This window comes from Geotrypetes seraphini, chromosome 14 (assembly GCF_902459505.1).
Source record: "Geotrypetes seraphini chromosome 14, aGeoSer1.1, whole genome shotgun sequence".
Lineage (NCBI taxonomy): Eukaryota > Metazoa > Chordata > Amphibia > Gymnophiona > Dermophiidae > Geotrypetes > Geotrypetes seraphini.
Window position 1 is genome coordinate 43,524,080 of NC_047097.1, and position 13,234 is coordinate 43,537,313.

The 13,234-nt window shown below is 42.0% G+C and overlaps 1 long non-coding RNA gene across 1 annotated transcript in view; it reads right to left on the reverse strand.

Moving 5' to 3' along the window:
- LOC117348648 overlaps positions 1–8,001 on the reverse strand; it is a 48,695-nt gene extending 40,694 nt beyond the window's left edge. The window contains exon 1 of the long non-coding RNA XR_004537021.1: positions 6,509–8,001. This is a non-coding gene — a long non-coding RNA (uncharacterized LOC117348648). The remainder of the gene's footprint in view (positions 1–6,508) is intronic.
- Positions 8,002–13,234: the final 5,233 nt, after the last annotated feature.

A 13,234-nucleotide genomic window follows, 5' to 3' on the forward strand; every position in this document is an offset into this window, starting at 1 on the left:
ACCGCACTAGCATTTTTTAGTGCCGGCCATGGCAGTAACAACTCCAACACTTGACCAGCAATTAAAAAAAAAAAAATGCTAGTGCGGTTTTGTAAAAGGGGGGATAAGTGCTGAATAAGAGTCAGTCATATAAGCAAGAATATTTCCCTTTATCCATCACTAATGTGTTCATGTGTCCCATTCTGGAACAGATATATTTTTGAGAACCATTGCCAAATTGTGCAAGTCCTTTACAGATCATCTTAAAGAATGTGCATGCCAAATATTCTTTTTTGGGGGAGCAGTTTAATTTTTTAAGTGAGTCAAGTAGCAGATAAGCTACTGCTCACCTGCTGACTGACTTTAATGCCTTATTTTAATTCATGACTCATGCTTAGTGAGGCATTTTAAAATTGAATGAAATGTCTTGAGACTCATTGGCAGGTGGCTCATACATGGTTGCTGTGTTAGAAAATTACTTTCATTCTGTCTTTAGCACAGACAGGTTTTGCAGTTCTACTGTGCCAAGAATATACAAGTAAACTGCTTTCATTGGGTTCTTCTAAAGAAATTGCAATCAACCAGAATTCCTAAACAATATGTAGTTAGTAATCAGAGTTATTGCTATAAATGAATACAAATCTTTTTTTGCTACCGTTGTCAATATGGCAAAGATTCTGCAGCTTCATGACAAAACCTTCAACACTATGTAATCAACACTGGCAAGTGCCTCAGACACATGTGTTGCACAACAGATAACCATTATCCTTGTAATTCAAATAACAGTTGGACATTTAAATCTAGTCTTTCACTATAGCAAGTCCAACATTCCATAAAAAGTCATCCAGGGAAAAGTGCTTTGTGTCAACAGTTTGCAGAATATAACCAGAAATTTTTAACAAAATGTCTCATTTTCATCTTTTTATAGTTGATACAAGAAACAAAATTTTGCTCATTTTTGTTTTGTTTCATATTCAAATTACAAGAGTTGCACCAACCAGTCCTAGGTTTCTCCTTTTATCACTGCCATTGCCCCCCCAAAAAGTGCCAAAGCTCATAAATGCAAGCCCCTCCCCCTGCCCTGGACCCCCATCCATCTTCCTCCCATGCCTCCATCTGAATCTTACTCCATTTGCAGATTCTCAATCTCAGACAGCAGAAAACAGACCTTTGCTTCCTGTTCCAGCTCTTTCCCTCTCAGGTAGCTGCAGGGAACAGTATGGGAGGGGGTAAAGTGACAGTGGACATAGCCTTGCAAATTTTAGTATAGTTGCTGTTCAAATACTTCAGAGTAGTGCTGCCCGATTCAGGAAAAAAAATTTTGATTCGATTCGATTCAGCCTACTGACTCGATTTTTCGATTCGATTCGATTCGATTTTCCTGCTCAATTGGGTTTTTTTTTTTTTTTTTTTCAAACATCCTGGTGGGTTTATTTTATAGCCTCTTCACCCCCTTTGCTGTGGTGTAAACAAAATAAACAAACAAAAACGACTTTTCCTCTCTCTATTAAATCCTAGCTCACGTTTGTGGTCTAACAAAAGCTCTTGCAGGATATACGTTTCAAATCTGACATATTGTAATCACAAAACAGAAAATAAAATTACCTTTTGTTGTCTGGTCATTGTTCAAATCTTGTTGGTCCCAGGCTCTGGTTGTCTTCTGATAGCTTGCTTGCCAGGGTCTCCTTCTTTCTCCATGCTAACCATCCACCTGCCATCTCTGTCCTCCCCTTCTGTTTCCCTTCCCTCCACTGAAGGTCTGGCATCTTTCCTTTTTTTCACCTCCATCTACAGATCCACTTTTCTCAGCTACCCTTTCATCCAGCATCTCTCCCTTTCTGTAACTTCCATCCCTAAATCCCATTATCCACCATCTCTCTCCCTCTCCTCTGTTTTTAGATTGCAGCAGAGAGAAGACAACTCGCACGACGTATGGCAGCTTACAAAGATCGCTAGAGCCAGCGATCTTCTGCAGGGCAGGCTGCTGAAATTAGGTCAATTGATGCCAGGAAGCCAGACACCGATGGGGAAGCCTCTTCCCGACTGACCCTCCCCACTCGCCCTCTAAAGCAGGAGCGGCAGGCCAGCAAGAGGCAGCGCTGCCACTCCTGCTTTAGGGGCGAGGGGGGAGGGTCAGTCAACGAATCGGGAGGCCGATTTTTTGTCGTGGTAAATCGATTCGAATTGTGAATTGGGCAGCCCGATTCTCAGCTTCTCCAGCCCGGTTCTAATTTTCTCCAGCCCCCCTGCCCGATTTTCAGCTTTCCCAGTCTCCCTGCTCGATTTTTAGCTTCCCCAGCCCCCCTGCCCAATTCTCAGCTTCCATCTCCAGCCCCCAAGACTCACCAGCCACCCCTGCCGATTCCCAGCTTCCATCCCCAGCCCCCAAGACTCACCAGCCCCCTGCCGATTCCCAGCTTCCATCCCCAGCCCCAAGACTCACCAGCCCCCCTGCTGATTCCCAGCTTCCATCCCCAGCCCCCAAGACTCACCAGCACTCCTGCCAATTTCCAGCTTCCATCCCCAGCCCCCAAGACTCACCAGCACCCCTGCCGATTCCCAGCTTCCATCCCCAGCCCCCAAGACTCACCAGCCCCCCTGCCGATTCCCAGCTTCCATCCCCAGCCCACAAGACTCACCAGCCCCCCTGCCGATTCCCAGCTTCCATCCCCAGCCCCCAAGATTCACCAGCCCCCCTGCCCAGCCCCCAAGACTCACCAGTCCCCCCTGCCGATTCTCAGCCCCCTGCCAATTCTCAGCCCTTAGCTCCCCCGCCGATTCTCAGCCCCCTCCCCCGCCGATTCTTAGTCCCCGCCGCCGATTCTCAGCCCCTTTCTCAGCTCCTGAGGTCTGCTCGCTCCCCCCTCGACGCTCCCACGTCCTTTCGCTTCTTTTGATGTAACTTCCGGTTTCGCATTAGATGGTAACGAGTCCGGCGGCCGGTGGTGAATAAAAAATAACTTGAATAGGGGCTGAATCGGTGAGTCCGGTTTTTTACCAAAATGAACCGATTCGAATCGATTCACCTGATTTTTGAATCGTGAATCGGGCAGCACTACTTCAGAGTGTTTTATAAATTGTGAGAAAGTCTACAGGATGCTACCACTCCCCCTGCTGGATACTCCCTTACAATGTCAGAGCTACCTTAATTTAGATACAGTCGACTCCGCTTAAGTGTAAGGCCTCTGGACCGGACCCAACGTGCGCTTAAACGGAGTGTGCTCTTAATCGGAATACCACTTTTTAGTCATGAAAAATCACAGTACGCTGTAGTCAAATACAATAAAACTTTTATTCAGCAAAAAACACATAATTTAATATGGTTCAGTTTTAGAAACAGCACTGTTCCATCTAATGCAAAATATACTGTAAACTCTTTTTAAACCTATATTCTACTAATCAGTCATTGTTTTCTGCAAGCAGATTGAACGATTCAGGTTGTGTATCTGACTACTGATGCTGTAAAACTGTCCATAGTCGTGTCCATCACATCAGACTCTTGGTTGTCTGCAGTGTCGACTCTGCAGATATTGGAATTAGTGCTGTCAGATGATGTGGGCGCTTCGTTGTCAATGGCGACATACAGCTCAAACTCTTGTGGCGAGAGTCCAACTGGGAGTTCAATGGACAAAGCTTCAGTTGTCTCATCAGATGTGTGAACGAAGCTCGCCTGTTGATAGCAATTTGAAATCGTGGATGATGAGACTCTACTCCATGCCTCCCGTACCATGTGAAGAGAGTCAAGCACCATCATTTTTCTCGCAAACTCAGCAGTTCGGGGGCTGGATTCCGTGATTGCATCAATCACAGCCATCACATATCTTAAGACGGGTGACCTGTAATGACGTTTGAAGTTGGCGATTATCCCCTAGTACATCAGTTGGATCAAAGAGGTTGTGTTTGGTGGCAGAAACACAAGTTTGATGTTGGTTAGTCTTATGTCATTGCTGTGTGCTGCACAGTTATCACACAGCATTATAATGTGCCTCCTACACCTTCTCATCAGATTCTCAAGCTTCTGCAACCATTCAATCCACAGTGTCGCTGTCATCCATGCATTTTTGTTGCTTTCATATTCAACAGGCAGGCGTTTAATGTTTTTGAAGCACCGAGGATTTTGATTCTTCCCAATCCCCAGTGGCTCGAGCTTTTCACTGCAGTCCCTATTGCAACTGAGCAGCAATGTCAATCATTCATTTAGCACCTTGAAGCCAACAGTTTCACTGCGTTTGAAAGCCAATGTTCCATCAGGGATGGCACGCCAGCACAGGCCCGTCTCATCGGCATTAAAAATGTTGCATGGTTCATATCCACCAATGACCGATGGCACCAAACTCATCCGCATCTTATTTTTTGCCATGCTGCTTCTTAAATTTTATGCCGTTATGAACCTTCCACCTCTCCAGCCATCTGTTTGTTGCTTTGAAGTCTTCTACGCCAAGTTCTTCGGATAGCTGTGCTGCTTTCTCCATCAGCAGAGGCCCACTGATTGGCAGTTGATGACTTTTAGCTTCAGCAAACCATCGCAGCAACGCCTGTTCAACGTCTCCAGCCTTCCCAATTTTTTTCCGTTTCCTGGTAGGATTGCTGTTATTTTGCCGGTCTTTCAATATGGCATGCTTTAGGTTGAACGCTGTAATGTTTTGCAATAGAGACCTGACTCTCCCATTGGTCATCTCTTTAAGACATTGACACGTTCACTCAAAAAACAATGACTTTTGACCAGCATGTTGGACACATTCAGCCAAAGACAAAGATTTTTCTCCATGAGACACTATGGTGCAGTTTCAAAAGTTCGAACACCTAGACTGCTGATCAAAGTGAGAACATAATTGCTTTTAACCGGAGTGAATGTAACGTGAACGAATAGAGGTAGGACCTATAACACAAGTGCACATAAGCGGATTGTGTGCTTATCAGAATTGCAATTATCCTGAGTTTACGTCCGTTGACTTTAATGTAAAAAAAAAATGGGACTATGGTGATAGGCTGCGCTTAACTGACATACACTTAGGTGGAGTCGACTCTAGCTCCTCCTTAGGGGGAAGTGGCATGGGAAGGAAGAGGCAGGGACTAGGAAGTATAAGAGGCAGGGCCAGAGCTAGGTTAAGGAGGACTAGGGGAGATGAAGGAAGAGGTGATTTCTATATGCACCTTGATAACAATTAGACACGCTTCTTGGCTGAGGTAAGCCAACCTTTCCTTTTGCTGAACACCTGTGAGTCTCATCTGAGGTCTGGCTGGGGCTAGACCTTGTTACCTGTCTCAAGAAAGACTTCTATAGACTGTGTTTGGAGTGTGGCAGTTACAAGCCATAAGCCACCTCAGAACTTTTTGCTTCTTGTACAGAGACTGTTCCTTATATACCTGTGCCTATGAAATAACAAGGTGCAAGGTTTTCTTTTGCTTAATTTTTTTTTTTTGCTGCATTTGACTCTGGTTGTATGGGTACAAGCCTGATTCAAAATCCTGCTCACATTGTTACACAAATATTTTATAAAACTTAAAAACCAGAACCAGAAAAGAAATTATATTTTAAATCCAAAAGAGAAAGAAAAGCAAAAGAAAATCCCCAACCAGATGAGTATATCATGTCTGCGGGTCCTTAATATCACCAAGAGCTCTAATATAAAAAAAAAGTTTTAAGACCCTGCTTAATTTTTTAATATAAAGATTCAGCCCAGGCAAGAGGAAAGTAAGTTCCAGAGCAAGGCAGCAAAGCACTGTGTAACCTCATTGTCAAATCTGAACATTTTTGGGGTGATATGCAAGCTTCATGACAATAATCTGATTAATATTATATTACAAAATTAGTCTGAAAGTTACTTTGCCAAAAGTGGGAGAATACTGAGGAATATGTGGTATTTTCAACAACAGTGGAGAAAAAGCCTCAAAATCACCATGCAGCACACTTCTCTAACCCCCACTTTTACAAAACCACAGAAGCGTTTAAAACAGGCTGGCATGCTGAATGCTCTGCACTGCTGCATATGCTCATAGGAACTCTAAGTGCAACCTCGGGAGACCCTTGATAAAGCGTATCAACGCGAAACATGTCGGGTCTGACTCTCAGGTTTTGGCGAATGCAAAGATAAGTGTATATAAATTTTAAATGAGCTAATATAAAATATTTAAGAGTATTTATATATAAAAACTAGTGGAAAAATTAATACAAAATATTTATATAGAAGAAAATATGAATGCGAAACAGCCAATGATGAATGGCACCACATAATTCTTCCCGCGGCTAGAAAAGCAACAGCGGTGGAGTGGTAGGGCTGAGGCTTCCTCATTTATTTACTCACTAACCTAGAAGAAAATACGACATTGAGGTCCATATTTCTAATGTGACACTCTAACATTTGGGCTGAGATTAAGGACACTATATTAGAGCCATATATATTTGGGCTTTAATACTATCTTAGGCATAAAAAAACTCCACTCATAAAATGCATTTCATATCTCACAAGAGAACATCCCACTAGTGTGCACACTACAAAAATTAAAAAAAAGCAAAAGCAAAACTTACGGTAGCTGTTGGTTGACTTCTTCAAACATTCCCTGAAGATCAATGCTGACATGCTCCTCAGTGTCCTTTTCAAAACAAACTTCACTCTTGCAGTTCAAATTATAAGCATATGTATTTTGTAATCTCCCAATTTTGTTGTGCAATACTGGCTGCATCGGGGGAAGTTGCAATTTTTTCAATCTCTTCAATGATTTTGCTTAATGTCACTGAGGAGAACATTTCCATAATCCACTCATGAAAGGACCAGAAAGTAGAAAAAACATGTAGGGCATCATTGTTCAGGTATGATCTCATTATTGGTGTGATCTATGAATCAAAACTAAGTCAAGTGTCAACAGGGCAGCTGAAGATCTGAAGAGGATATACTGACAAGATTGGACTTCCCTTGGTGGAAGAAGCCAGGCTCTGAATCTGACTAAATCAAGGATCTGGAACAAATGTTACCTGTTCTCTTCTAACCAGTGGGCTGTTTTGTTGAGGTAATTGTTGAGAGACAACAAGCCAGGGTGCTTTGGGTTTATAAGGTAGAGTTGATCAAAGCAGGGCCATCTGCTGCCTAATCCAACTGCATTCCCTCCTCTTCATCTCTTCCCTCAAACCCCACCGTTCTGCAAAACAAAAAACGAAGAGGACAAGGGGTGAAGTTACAGAAGATTCCAGAGCAAAGAAGAACATTTCTACGAGAAATAAGGTGTTTTTCATTTGTGGTTGCTTATTGTTTGAGGAGGAGTAACCTACTGGTTAAAGCAGCAGGCTTAGAACCAGGAAAGCCCAGTTTAGATCCCACTGTTCTTTCTTATGATCTTGGGTAAATCATTTAACCTTCCATTGCCTGAAGTACAAAATTAAACTGTGAGCCCTCCAAGGACAGGAAAAACACACACTGTACCTGAATATAACTCACCTTGAGTTACAACTGAAAAGGCATGAGGGCTATGTGAGTGGTGCAACCACACAGGGCACAAGGGAGGTGGGACACTAAACTTACTCTCTATCCATTCTTTCCCAATGCACAGTAGTTAAGGCAGAGGCACCAACAGGTATGTTGCATAGGGTGAAATTCCAGCTTGGTTTGAGCTAAGGTATGAGCCAATCCTAAAATCCATTTGTGACCCAGGTATCCCCTTGGAGCTAAATTCTATGGGGCTCATAATCAAAACTTAAACATGTCTAAAAACCCACCCAAGTTGGCACTTGGACAACCTAAAAGACAGGTCGTCCAAGTGCCAATAATCAAGCCAACTTTCTGGACATGCCACAGGACTTTTTATGCCTCTGAATGTCGCTGTGTGCCCAGAGGTGAAAGGGGTGTATCTGGAGTGGTTAGGGTTAGTATGTGGGCAGACTTAGTCATCCTGCAGGGATAATCAAATGTTTTACTAGGCAACCTGAATGAAACTTAAATGTGAGTTAGAGGATGTAAAAACAGGTATAACTGCCAAAAAGGTATCCAAATGACCAGATAACCACTGCAGAGACAAAGTAAATACCCACACACAATTCCCCAGTGTTCAATGACCCCCTCACACCCCCACAAAGATCAGAATAAAAAAGTACATGCCTGTCTCCAGAACATCAGCACCTGCTATAGGAAAGCCTAGTAGAGCTTTGCATAGGTGTCTTAAATAGCCTGAGGGGTGGGCCAGTGAACCATAGAGAGGAAAACCCAGGCCCATAAGCCACTCTGACCACTACATTTATGGTGGAACATGTGTGCCCACCAATCCTCCCCCCAAACCCTACTCTACTGCCATATAGATGCCACCTGCAACCATAAGGGCTATTAGGGTTGTAGACAGGTAGGTATAGTGGTTTTAGGGGGTTTTGGGGGGAGTTCTGGTGAGATGTTTATCTGGCACCCTTTTTGTGAAGTTCACAGCAGTGGCCTGTAAGGTGCCCCACTGCTCTGTTGCCATGTCTGGGTGGCCAGTCCATTACAAAATTGGCCCCTCCCATGTCCAAATGGTCTTCTTCTGGGCATTTGGGACTTGGATGAAATTTTGGTTGAAAATGTGGCATAGAGATAGACATCCTGGCAGTCTGGACCAACAATAGCCTGGATGTTCAGATAGATGATTTTCGGGGAAAAAAAATTCTAGACATTTATTTATAAGTTTTCAAATATATTCACAAGAATACCTCTTGTTACATGAAATACGGGGAAAGCAAAATAAATTTTTCAAATAAGAGCAATAGGAAATCAAAAGCTTTCCTAAATACATTTTCACCCCCTTCTTAGACCACAATAAAAGGGGGAGGCCAAACAAGATTATTGAAGATAATTAAAAAAAATATTCTCATTAAAAAAGAAGGCTTAGTATGCAAACAGTTAAATCTTTCTATCTACTTTTTCATTCCTTAATGATCTTTTTAACATCTATAAACTCCTTCAAATGAACTTGTGAAAAAAAGGTATATTCGACTTCCAGATATCTAACCAGGCATTTACAAGGATATGCAAGCAGGAATGATGCACCCAATGTAATAGTTTCCTGACCCAAGGAAAGAAAATCTTTTCTCCGCTCCTGAATAGTTTTAGACACATCCGGATATTTATGGTCCCCAAATAGTTTTTAGGTAAATAGTAAATCCTATTGATAGGAGAAATATTATTGGGGGAAATTTTTAAGATCTCAATCAAATATTTCTTGAAGAAATCAATAGGCATAACCCCTGGGGCAACAGGAAAATTAAGGAGACGAAGATTTAATTGACGATTAAAGTTCTCAAATTGTTCCAATTTCCTATGAATCAATGTATTGTCCTTAATTGTTGCTAGCTTGATTTGCTGTAATTGTTGAATATCCTCCTTATTCTGCCTAGTTTGTTCTGAAAAATCAATTTTCATTGAATCTACTGACTTTGTTAAGGAATCAAGCTTAGAAACAATTTTTGATACCTCTTCAGTTAATTTAGTACATGTAGTCTCCAGTCTTTGAAGTAGCTGCCAGATATCTTGTAAGGAAGCCTCCGTGGGAGCTGGTAAATTTCCTGCTTCCTTAGTTGTCTCCCTCAGCTCTTCTGCTGTTGAGTCTGCTCCCTCGCTAGGAGACCCCGTAGGACCACATCCGGGGTTGCATGTCTCCTCCCTCAGAATCCCGGCAGAGGCTGGACACGGTGGGTCAAAGGTAGTCAGAGGGGATAAAGATGTCTCATATCCCAAAAGGGTAAAAGGTTCTTCATTACCTTTCCCAACACCTGGTCCACTCTTCCGATACCTTGCTCAACTGTCGGTAAAGCCATCAAGAACTGATCAACAGTTAGCTGAATGGGGGTGGAAGTAAGTGTTGGCGAGGGAACAGCTCTAACCACCTCTTTCCTCTTGGTGTGCGGCATTATCTTTTTTCAGGTATACGCTGGATACTCCAGCTTTGACCCAAAGTAATAAACATTGCCGCAGATCAGGAAATATAGTTCCAAAAAGAGCACAGGTAACTGTCGGCGTGTTGTTCGCAGATTCTCATACTGCCACCATCTTGACCTCTCCCTAGACATATTTTTTTGAAAAACTCAGAAGTGGTACAGCAGCAGTATTGTCCCCCAATGAAGGCTGATTAATAGCTGAAACGCTCTAAAACAGTTTGAGCGTCGGGTAGTTCATGACCCACCAACGTTGGTTTTGGATGGGAAGCCATTAAGATACGGTAAATATTGCTGTTCTTCTTCAATATATATATACTGATGAATTAATCTTAGGTTTGGATACCATAATTAAATTAAAGAAACAATATTTTTAATTAAATAAATGATAGTTTTGAACCCTTAGTTAGTTCATGTTTTTTTATAAACATTAATAGGGATGGTTAGGAAGGAGGTTTTGAAGTAAATGATTATACTATATGCATTCAGGATGAAGACTTGAAATAACATCCAGGTTATAAGAGGTCTCTTTACTGAGAACAATGCATACATTATGATACTTCAACCTCTTAATTTATGCGCTGGGGGTGAGTTTGTTGTCATAATGGGGTTTCATCTGAATGATAAAAAGTAGTGGGCTAATAGAAGCAATATATTAATTATAACAAAGAAGTTAGACACTGATGTGTAGAAAAATCATTGAAGGAGGCATTGTATAAATTATCCTTTATACCCCCTTTTCTCTGATTGATACTTTGTGGGTTGGATAACTTAGAAAGTGATCCGTCTTTTGTTATTTGAACTCCTTGGGTTTTGGCCAGGTACTAGTGACCTGGATTGGCCACTGTGAGAATGGGCTACTGGGCTTGATGGACCATTGGTTTGACCCAGTAAGGCTATTCTTATGTTCTTAGGCTGAATCACTCCTGCTTTGCAGGCATGGAGATAAATGACAGCTCCAAGATTATTTAAGAAAGTGCATAAAAGTAGCATATTTTATCATCTATGCACTTAAGCCCAGATTCTGTAACCAGCGCCACTGGCTTAAAAGCGGTTGCGGATCACATGTCAATCACGCGACGGCGAAGGGTACAGAATCATGCCTCCGGCAAAGATAGGCACCAGAAATGTAGGCCAAGGTTTTCAAGGCCTACATTTCTGGTGTCTACCTTTGATGTGAATCACACCTCTATAGGCATTTTAGGTCACCTAATGCCACTTCTAGCATTAAAATAGATAAATACAATGTCTCAGTGGTGTAGCAAAAACAGGACAGTTCTAATGTGACATATATGGGATATCAGATTGACCTTATGAGTTATCTAACTCATCGGGTCTGTCAATTCCTCATTCATCCCTGTTATCTTATTTTTTCATTGCATACTTGGGTATAAATAATTTAAGTGCTTTAAATAACTTAGCTTTTAAATAGTGTTATTTCATGCTTCGATTATGTTTCTCCAGCATTTGAATAATGCTCCCCTTTGCCAACGCGTTTCGCCACTCTTTATCAAGGCTGGGGATACTAGAGATAAACACAGAAGAAGACACCAAATTAGAATTCAAATTTACAAATATTCTAAACTTAAATGTTAAGAAATGTCATACCTGAATGAATTTACATCACTATCTACTATGCCGTCGGCATCCAAAAGATGGTCGCGGCGTCCTTACACCTCACTGAAATATCCTCCACCCCTGACGTCATATCCAGAGAACACAGCGTTAGCTGAGCAGTTCCGCTCAGGGTTAGAAATAAAATACGGGGATAAAGATTTTTTACAAATATTGATTAGGTCAACCTGGGCTAGCCAGTCTGACATTTCGTTTAGCCCCTCCAGCATGAACATCCAATGTAGCATGAACATCCAATGTAGCTCTTTTAAATTCAAAGTTCTCTCAACATTACCTCCCTCCCACCCTACTGTAATTACATCTAGTACTCTCCATTTAAGATCACATAATGTATGGCCACAAAGCTTCCAGTGACGTACCAACGGGGAAGCTTTGTTTTGAGTATGAATACGAGATTTGTGTTCAGTTAGATGTGTTTTTATTGATCTCAGGGTACGTCCAATATATAATTTCGGGCATGGACATTGAATAAGATATATTACCTGACTAGAATTACAATTAGTCACCGCTCTGGAGTGGTAAATAGTTCCTGTTATAGGATGGATCCATATTTCACTAGACATGGTGAATGGGCACCACAGTGCCCACAAGGCAAGTGACAGCCTTCAACCCTAGATGTGGAGTCCCTGAGAATACTATGATTAACATATTCGCCTATGTTTTTCTTTCTTTTATAAGAAAAAATTAGTTGGTCTTCCAGGGTGGGATTGGCTAACCTTACTATATGCTAATGTTTTGCAATAATTTGAGTGATGTTATGAGCTAAAGTTGAATAATATTGGATGAAAGCAATCCTCTCACTGGAATTAGAGTTCTTTTTCTTCTTTTGAAACAGCCATTCGCGGTGGGCATATTTTGCCCGAATATATGCTCTTTTCACCACCTCTTGAGGATACCCACGTTGATAAAACCGTATCTTCATCATTTTTGCTTGAATTCGAAATTCATCTAGAGAATGGCAAATCCTCTGCAAACGCAGAAATTGGCTGATGGGAAGGCTTCGTCTAAGACCAATCGGATGAAAACTATGGTAACGGAGCAGGCTATTCCTGTCAGTCTTTTTTTGATATATAGTTGTCAGTAATCTCCCATGATCCTTCATGATTCTAATATCCAAAAAAGCAATTTCCTGATAACCGATAGTTGCTGTAAATTGGACTGGAAGGATACTCTCTTGGAGGAAGCTCTGGTGGAATCAGAGTGAAATGAAGAGAATATCCTTCCCTGATGATGGACAACACCCAGAGGTCGGATGTAATTGTCGTCCATCAGTGGTAACAATGATGGAGATGACCTCCTATAGGGGGAAGAGAAGTCAGAGAGAATGGTGGAGGTTATGCTCTGTTTTAAACAGTCAAAAAGGCTGGGTAGCCTTAGGTGCAGCAGAAGGTTGAGATTTTTGTTGCTTCTGAGACTGCTGTTTCTTAGGAGGGCGAGTGTAAGGAGCCGTCCTCGGATCAAAACGCCTCTGGTAAATGGGAGGAGAGCGTGTAGGCTTGGCAGAAGCTGGCTTTGGCTTATGTCTGACAATATAAGCAAAGGATTTTTCATGTTCAGACAATTTCTTGGTGGCTGCCTCGATAGATTCATTGAAGAGGTCATTGCCTGCACAAGGAAAATTAGCCATGCGATCCTGAAGATTAGGATCCATGTCAATGGTACGAAGCCAGGCAAGGCAACGCATTACTACAGAACAAGCAGCCGCCCAGGCAGACAACTTAAAGGCATCAT